Genomic DNA, 9,517 nt, shown 5'->3' with positions numbered 1-9,517 from the left:
ATATATATATATATATATATATATATATATTTCCTTTTTAATGAGTAGTTTCAGTTGTAATATAAAAAATAATTATTGAATTTTTATGTACTTCAGGTAATGTTTCAATTTTTATTTTATTTCCAATAATTATTTATTGTAAAAAAAGATGAAACAATAAAATTGTTGTATTTATATAAAAGAAGCAGAATCTGCATGTGGGTGTATTTATGTCCGTACTATATACCGATCCTCACCGAATTCAGAATACATACGTTCAAAGACACGGCGGAATTCAATAAATATTTTGTAATAGGGCTTTACTATCCTGTAATCTATCAAAAATTATTTTACCTCACGTTTTTCTAAATCATTTATCTTTGCTTTCCTTTGAAGGAAAAATATGCTCAAAACTACCCAGAATAGGTCAAGAAAAAAAAAGTATGTTTGAAACTATTAGAATAGACCTAGAAAGAAAAATTATGTTCCAAACTGCCAGAATAGGCCTAGAAAATAAAAGTACGTTTAAAACTACCAGAATAGGCCTAGAAAGCAAAAGTATGTTTGAAACTACCAGAATAGGCCTAGAAAGAAAAAGTATGTTCCAAACTGCCAGAATAGGCCTAGAAAGAAAAAGTACGTTTAAAACTACCAGAATAGGCCTAGAAAGAAAAAGTATGTTTGAAACTACCAGAATAGACCTAGAAAGAAAAAGTATGTTCCAAACTACCAGAATAGGCCTAGAAAATAAAAGTACGTTTAAAACTACCAGGATAGGCCTAGAAAGAAAAAGTACGTTTAAAACTACCAGAATAGGCCTAGAAAGAAAAAGCATGTTCAAAATTATCAAAATTGGCCAAGAAAGAAAAAAATATATGTTCATAACTACAAGAAATGTATCATTTTTCTGGCTCTATGGGAACACCAAAAAGCTCGATAATTTTTACCGAAGCGCATTGGTAATGATTTTGGTATAGTTAACTATGTTAGTAATGTAGTTAATATAATTTTATAATATGTGATAAAATTTTGAAAATATGATCTAAATGTGTAGTAAGAGGAACTATAATTTCAGGTAAACCGTAGTAATATGAATGAATTATTTACCAACTGAGTAGTTTAAATATCTTATATTTTGAATTTTCGTTCTATAACTACAATTGTCGTTTATCAGAAATGTCATAAATATATAGAAAGATAATTTTAACAGAATTATTTTCTTCTTGGAAGTTATGTTATCACAAGTAAAATAAACGTTAATACGTTCTCAAAATATGGTGACGACGTTCTCAAATTCTTGTTTTAAATGGTATGTATATCGCGTGTTTCTGATGATGATATTTATTCTTTTACCTTTTATTTACCAAATTATTAAAAAATTAGCAAAAACGGACGAATTTTTTTTGTTTTATTAAAATGTTCCTATTTTACACTTTGACTAATATATATTATATATATTTTTTAATATTAAATGTTATTTTCTAATATTCTCATAATTTTAATTTGAGAACTACACCACATTATAAAATTTTAATTAACGTAAAATATGTACGACTTTATTTAAAACCTAGGGGAAAATATTAATTAATCAATAAAAAAATTAAAGACCCATTTGCGAAAATGTTTGAAATAGAAAGCTGAGAATTGTGAAATGAAATTGAGGAATCATAAAACGGCGCCCTCGAACGAAATATCAAAAACTAAATAGTTCCATAGGGGATATTGTACTAATAATCTTGCGTTCTCAACCAGTAATAATTAATGAATATTGATGTCAATTTTGGTAAAACTATCGTAATGTAGGGTAATGTATTTCTGTTTAATTTTTTTATATATAATTTTTTTTTATAAAAAATACTTTACCTTACAATAATAAATAGAGTATTTTTCCTTAAAAGGCTTAAATATAGCGATTATTTCATTCCTAATGTCTTTTGTTATTATCCTTAAATGGAGATAAAAACTCTGATAAAACAACCGTACTGTATGTTAATGATATTTCTGGTTGAAACAACAAAATAATTCTGGTTAATAAAACCAAAATATAAGGTATAAAAATCATTCCTTCACGTGATTCTTCCGTTCATATGGTAATGGTTTACAGAATATTCTGGTTTTCAAAATTATAGTTCTTATTTTATAACACATTTAAAAAAGGTTACAAAACTGAAAAGCAAATTTAACTGGTTAAATGAATTCTATACCATCCTCTAAGGTATCGTATTAAAACTGCTAAATTTTACCACAGTTAGCGATTTTTTTCCAAATATTATAAAATCTTATTTTATTGTAAATTTTACCAGAATCGTAAATAAGGCGCTTCGATAAAAGATTCTGAACTTTTCTGTCCCCATAATGCCAGAAATTTTACCATATTCAGAAAGTTCTTGCCATTTTTTTCTCAGAATACTAACTATCAAGATTGCGTCCTTTTAAACTTTGTTTCTCTTAAATAACTAAATTCTCCTAATGCTAAAATATATCGTGATAAAACTGTCAAATATTACCACGTTTACTAAATTTTATCACAGATTAAGAAGTCATATTTTATTGTTTATTTTACCAAAATGATAATCAAAGTTCTTCAGTAAAAATTACCGATTTTTTTAGCTTTCCCATAAAATCAAAAGCTCAGTAAATTTTTCCATAATCTGATAGTTATGACCCCATTTTTATAATGTAATAATCAGGATACCGTTACTTTCAGCTGTGAGTAAATAAACAAATGAGATTTTCAGCAAAAAATACTACTGCCATTTGGAAGAATTTTAGAAAGTAGGTCATATATAGAAATATTATTTTTTAAAAGCAAGTGTTTGTTATCAGCAGTATTGAAAACTTTGTTTCTCAGTTTTTTATGGTGTGAGTGTTTCGCCTTCACGCAGTTGAGGTTTCTTTCGTGCGTGACCATCTCTTCGTGAGCGGTAAATAAAATGTTTATAGTATCATACTATTATAGGATTGTAAACAGGAAGAATAACTTGATAATAGAAGCATTAATTGTATCTATTTATTTAAAGAACCCGATAGGTCACGAATTTAAAGTATTCTGGAGGAAAAGTTCTCAATTTGGTACTTAGGGAAAAACTAGAGTACTATGAAGAAGATCTAGGGAAAAGAAGGGAAAAACAGTCTTTTTACTGCGAAAGGGATTTCTTAAATGTTGCTTACGGTATTTTGCAATTATTTTCACTGTTTGCTTTTTTTTTCTTTTTTTTTCTTTTCAGGGAAAATTGCTATTAATATACCTGTTGACGTGATATGGAATTTGGATACTGGATATGGACTATGGAATTTGGATATTTTGGATACGATCAGACCTATAATTTCTCAAAATAATGTTGATGACTTAGAGTGAAATACGGGTAGTTAACTCTTTCCCTTTATATCCTAAACATCCAAATAATGTTTCTTTTTCCTTAAAAAAATTAACTGCCACTGCCCGGTACACATTTGCGTGGTATACTCTACACTAAAGTTTTTTTTTCTTTTTTAAAGGTTTAGTGTTACTTTCCGATAGTCCCAACACGGATGTAAGTTTTAAGGTCAAGTGCCTTTGCCTAGTATACATTTTACCGGCATATCCTACACTAATGTTTTTTGAAGGTTAAGTGCCGCTGTCAGGTGTCAGAATTTTGGAGATTACATTTACAGATATAGTTATTCCAAAATGTTCCCACATTAATATAATGCTTCTTAATACGAAATATTCCTCAAATTCTTTTTTGTAAAGATTATTTGTTCCTTAACATCATTGTTTTTCATTTACATGGAAAAATTGAAACATTAGTTTAAATTTTTCCCACAAATGATACAGATGGGCAGAAATAATCACCTAACTCTCATTACATCGTGATTATTAGTGATTAGGGAATAGTAGATAGTGAATTTTCAATACAACTTTCAAGCACAGTGCAGGCGCAAATTCGGGTACCGAAGTTAGAATGCGGCCTCTAAAAATGTATCTGTAATGAGCTTAGTTACGAATTGTTTGTTTTCTTTATAATAAAAAACAAATTCTAAACAAAATACTCAATTTAAGCAATTGATTCCATGATCAATGCAATCACAAAATCGTTTTTCAAATTTTCAATTTTAAAAATACGCCTAGTTATTTCTTAAAAGCAATCTGAAGATAGATATGGAGTGTGATAAGCCTATGCATCAAGACTGTTTTAGCTCATTTAATAAAAGAAAAGGATATTTTCTGAATAAGATTTGGAGCAGACATAAGAATGGTAGTCAAAATCATTAGTTTTGTCAACGCAAGTTTTGTCAAACGCAAACTATTTAATACAACGCTAGCCACTGAATCAGCTTGTCTCAAATTGTCTGAAAACAATTTAGAATGGTTTAATTAAATATTTATAATATTATGAATTTATGAGCATTGCCACCAAAATTGTCTCGTAAGGTCTAGTACTCTAGTATAATATTTCATTTCGATTATTTATTTTCGTTTATTAAAGAATCTTATTTTCGACTGCAGTTATCATTGCAAATATAGCAACATTTTTCCTGGGATGAAAAGACTGTCAAATATTGCAGCACTTACAAACTGTAGCTGTACAACAAATTGTAGCTTTAAAAGATCATCGATGTTCCTTATTTCATTTAAAATAAAAATGTTATTGTAAATTGTGCAAAAAAGGCAATTTTTTTGAGAAAAACGATTCTTTTAATATAAAAGTTTTCAAGATAGTTTTGTTGTTGTTGAATTGTAGCAGCCATAAGAATGGTAAGACATTAAAAGAAATTTTCTGGAGTGGGAAAATTTATCCACTGTTGTTAGATGGCCAAAACTTAAAAGCTAATTTTAACACATCTTTTGAAGAGTTAAGAGCCAAGCAACAAGTATACTATATTCCTTTAAGAAAACATCCGAGGTCTTAACTCATTTCTTACAGAACAGGTGCTCAAAGTTTGCCTATGTTTTAACAAGAAGGAAAGACAGCTTTTAAAAACCAGATACGCTTTGAACTCTCCTGAAAAGGTCACTGTCAAGTTCAAAACGGTTTTAAGTAACGGCGTGAAAGACACAGCACTGACTAGAGGGTTTTCTTTTAATTGGATGCAACAGGTGATGAAGACCACGGGGATCCGGAAATAACCCTCTTCTTGTCAGAATCTTCAGTTAAGAGGAGGAAGATATGGAAGAATATGAAGGTCAAGGATGTTGTCTTAGTGTGTAAAAATTATGCTCACTGGGGCGAATTTAACTCGTTTCCATTCTTAGTGAAAATGATTTGACCTACATTTAACGGACGGGTGAATCCTCCACTTGAACAACGTTGTTGATTTAATGAAATGTCTACTTTAGACATTTAAGTAGGTTGATGGATTGGTTATGTCAATTTGTGATTTCCCCTCCTCCTTTTTTTTTAGAAAGAGTTCGTTGCATAAAAGATAGTCAGAGAAGATCACTAATATGACTTAATTTTACGATAAAATATTAAAAGATAAAGCATTAAGGATATCAATATACGCTTTTTTTATGGAAAGATGAAAAACGTAGTTTTGAAAGAGGGAAACTTTTAGTGCAGTTGTGGGAGATTACACTGGGGAAAATTCTTTGTTGTTGTTTATGTTTTCTGTCGTATGAGATTTTTTAAATCGATCTTGGAAATTTTCGAGTCGTTGATTTCAAATCTGCAATAGATTTCTCTCTCGAAACCACAATGTATTAGTCTGTTATAGCAATTTTAAGACCGTTTTTTTTTCTCGAAATGTACAAGTTTAAAAACGTTATAGTATACAACAGGGGGTTGCATAAACGTTGCGACAAACTTCTAAGGGAGTTATGGCTCATCGTCAGAGTTAAAACTGCTTAGGAATCCATGCCCGGAAATGTTGCCATACCCCATTATGGGCACTTCCCTTACAAAAATGTCAAGTGTTTTTGAGGTTATTTTGAGGTGCTAAGATTAACTTGAGCTTTTTTTTCCTAAATTGACTTCAAAAACATCCATGCGAAATCAACTTCCCGAGGTTCATAATCAAGGAGTATGAAGTTGTTTTATTCACACTTGAGGTTATTTGAGGTTGATAGAAATCTACCTCAGTAACAACCATCTAAGAGTGGTTGTTTCTGAGCGGTACATGCTAGCTTTTCTACACTTTAAGCAAATAAATATATATGATGTGAGAATAATTTCCCCCGATTTCAACTAAAAGTATAACTTAACTAAAACTATAGCTATACATGAGGTTGAATATGAGATGTAAATGAGGTTTATTGATGAAGTTATTTTTGGTGCAAAACATAACCTCATTTTATACTTCAGGTGTGTTCTTTTGTTCACTTGTCAACCTCAAAACAATCCAAAAACACCTTATTTTTTGTTAGGGTTCCCTATTAGGAACAGTTCAAGATCTCCCTATGCGGCCAAGACGCAAAGCAGTCGTCGAGTTTCGACCATAGAGTTGAAATGCTGGTTACTGGTGAGTATACTACTAGTTTCGACTGGCCACTGGCCAAGACTGCCTCCTTAAACATCTTCATCGAATTCATGTTGCACAAGCTCCTTTGTGCATTCTCTGTGACCTTCAGGAAGAGAAGGTATCCAGACCACACCAGTACTGGTTCGCAAGGGACTTATTGAGTTCAGAGACTTTTCTCGTCACGTCTGTTATGTTTTTCTTTTATTTATATTCTCATTTGTTTCTCCCCTTTTGTGGTGTAGAGGTCTTTCTGAAACTCTGGCCATTGGAAATAAAAAAAGAAGAAAAAAAAATCTTTGAGCGTAGTTGTCATGCACTTTCGGATACTTTTCTCTGACATCCTAAATAAATTAATTTTCAGATATCTTAGATTTATAGTTTATTTAAATCATTATCTAATTTTTAGAGCTATTTGTGCTAAGCTGAAACGTACGTGAAACGCTTAGTTATATATTTTAAATTTACAACGGTTATCCTTAATTTTTGAAAACCACATATAGAGACATTTTATCGTTAAACACGTGTCCTGAATTGAACATGCTCTGTATAGTGGAATCATAATAAAATTATAACCAGATTTAAGTAAGACTTTTTTTAAAAAACTCTATCTGGAATTTTTTATTATTTTTGAAAAATTTCAATTATTTGAGAAATAGAAATATGTCTGTAAAAACTTTAATTTTTTATTTAAATATTACCCTGTTTATGTTAAAGGTATGACAAAAAAGGCTCTTATTTAAAGAAGTTAGTGTACAACTTTGAGTTATTTTAAATTTGTTTGCATTCAGTATATGCTTTGAGATTTTTCTCTGTGAAATTTTAAAAAAACAATAAAATAGAAAACTGTTGCAATTGCATTAAAAAAAACTTTTTTTCAGCCCTAATATCCGAAAATATTGAAAAGAAAGTATAAGCATTTTAATTTAAAATAGATAAGAAATCTTAGTCTTAAAGTCTGATATTTTCAGTTATATCAAGATTAAAAATATATCAATGCTTTTTTAATCTATATTTTTAGCTTTTTTTCTAATGGTTCTTCGGGAAGACATGTGAATATTTTTTGTTTACTTTGTATTGTGAAGAGTTATAAAAAATAAATAAGAAAAAAACAATATATTCATGTTTAAAAAAAAATCCATATATGTATGAGACTCCCCTTTGAATTAGTGTCAAGATTTTGATAGAAATTATACTCTTTATTTAGAAACAGTTTAAAATTGGTTGTACAACTTTCGAAATCCATCAAAAGGAATTATTTTTATCTTTTGTGAAAGCAAATTTCTCTCAGAAATCAAAATTAAATTTAGTGCTGCCATCTAGCGAGCTGTTGCTAATACAGATTAATGTGATGTCGATGTACTACAAGATTCTATGTAAAATCTTAATTATCAGGTGATACTACACAGCTTTACTGTATTTACGCGACTGAAACCAGTTTGTATCTGGTTCGTGTATCAATTGGTCAACATTGTAACGCAATACGTTAAAAATAAATACAAAAGGGAAGCATATAAAAAATCTCCTGAATAAAAACCCATTACATGTATAGTTAAATATTAAAGTATTGCATATAAACTCGCGCAAAACATGTAATAATTTGGTGTAATTATTGGAATATACTAATATAATACCTGATATAATAAATATTCTATATTTATATAATATATCGTCTTATTTATCCAATTGTTGAATTTATATTATAAATCGTCTAATTTGACCAATTGATACAGGAACATAAACAAGCGCAAACCGGTTTCAGTAGCGTGAAAACAATTATCACCTAATAATTAAGATTTTACATAGAATCTTATAGTGCGTCGAATAATTTGGCCAGGAACTGTATGTAAATCCAACACTTTATGGTGACAGGAGATTCCACAAAAATGTAGCCTAAAAATCAGTGGGGAGGGAACATAAATACATAAGTTTCTAATATTTACCACTTAAATGATAACAACTAATCTTAACATTAAATGAATTTTACAATTCCTTTCGCGTTTAAAAAAAATTTCCAAATATGTATAGAACCCCCCTCTGAATTCGTGTCAAGATTTTGATGGGAATTATACTCTTAATTCCTCATGAAACATAACTTAAAATTAGTTGTAGCACTTACGAAATTTATCAAAAGAAATTATTTTTATCTTTCGTGAAAACAAATTTCTCTCAGAAATCAAACTAATTTTTATTGCCGCCATTTGGCGAGTTGTGGGTGATACAGATTATTATTATTCGCTAGATTATTATCCTTCTTTACTTTGGTAAATATTCTTTTGCTTGTTGTTATGTTTTGTTTCGTTTTTAGCTTATTCTTTCTTTTGGTTAATTGTGTTGATGAAGTTTTGCAGTTGTGAGAAGTCAGTTTGTGTTATACACCTTTGTTAAACTAAATAACTAATAGAAAATATAATATCATTTATATTTTATTAAATGGAATTTAAAAATATAGCTCAGATATCTGCCAAGTTTGTGCATGCTCAGTGTGCATAAGAAAAGAATCAAAGATGACTCAGAATTCATTGAAAAAGTTATCAACAGATTTGGACAGCAAACAAGACGATTACAATTCTTGTTTGATTAAAAAATTTTTTAATTGTTATGCAACAATAATTACTTAATTATTTGTTTTTGAATAAAAATATTTTTAATAAAAATTTTTATAACAAAATTGTTTTTCTGTATCTCTTTAATTTTAGCATCCAAATAGAGTCTTGGTGCTGCCATCTAGTGTGGCAGAAACTAGACGTCCAAATTAACATGACCAACGGTATCTCACCCATTGTGGTGGTCCTGAAAGAGTGGATACCACCTCTAGAGAACGCACTAGGTCTGCTCATCGGTAAGACCGATTGTGCAGCTCATTGGAAATTTATCTCTTTAATTTTTAGTGCCGCCATTTGGCGAGTTGTGGGTGATACAGTTTATTATTATTCGTTAGATTATCATCCTTCCTTACTTTGGCAAATATTCTTTTGCGTGTTGTTCTGTTTTGTTTCGTTTTTGGCTTATCATTCTTTCTTTTGGTTAATTGTGGTATATACCACCAAACGTAGAAAATTCTTCCTTACTGAAGACATGCTAATACCCCCCCCCCCCC

This window comes from Parasteatoda tepidariorum, chromosome 4 (assembly GCF_043381705.1).
Source record: "Parasteatoda tepidariorum isolate YZ-2023 chromosome 4, CAS_Ptep_4.0, whole genome shotgun sequence".
Classification (NCBI taxonomy): domain Eukaryota; kingdom Metazoa; phylum Arthropoda; class Arachnida; order Araneae; family Theridiidae; genus Parasteatoda; species Parasteatoda tepidariorum.
The sequence above is the reverse complement of the archived record's forward strand: the minus strand, read 5'-3'. Positions refer to the sequence as shown.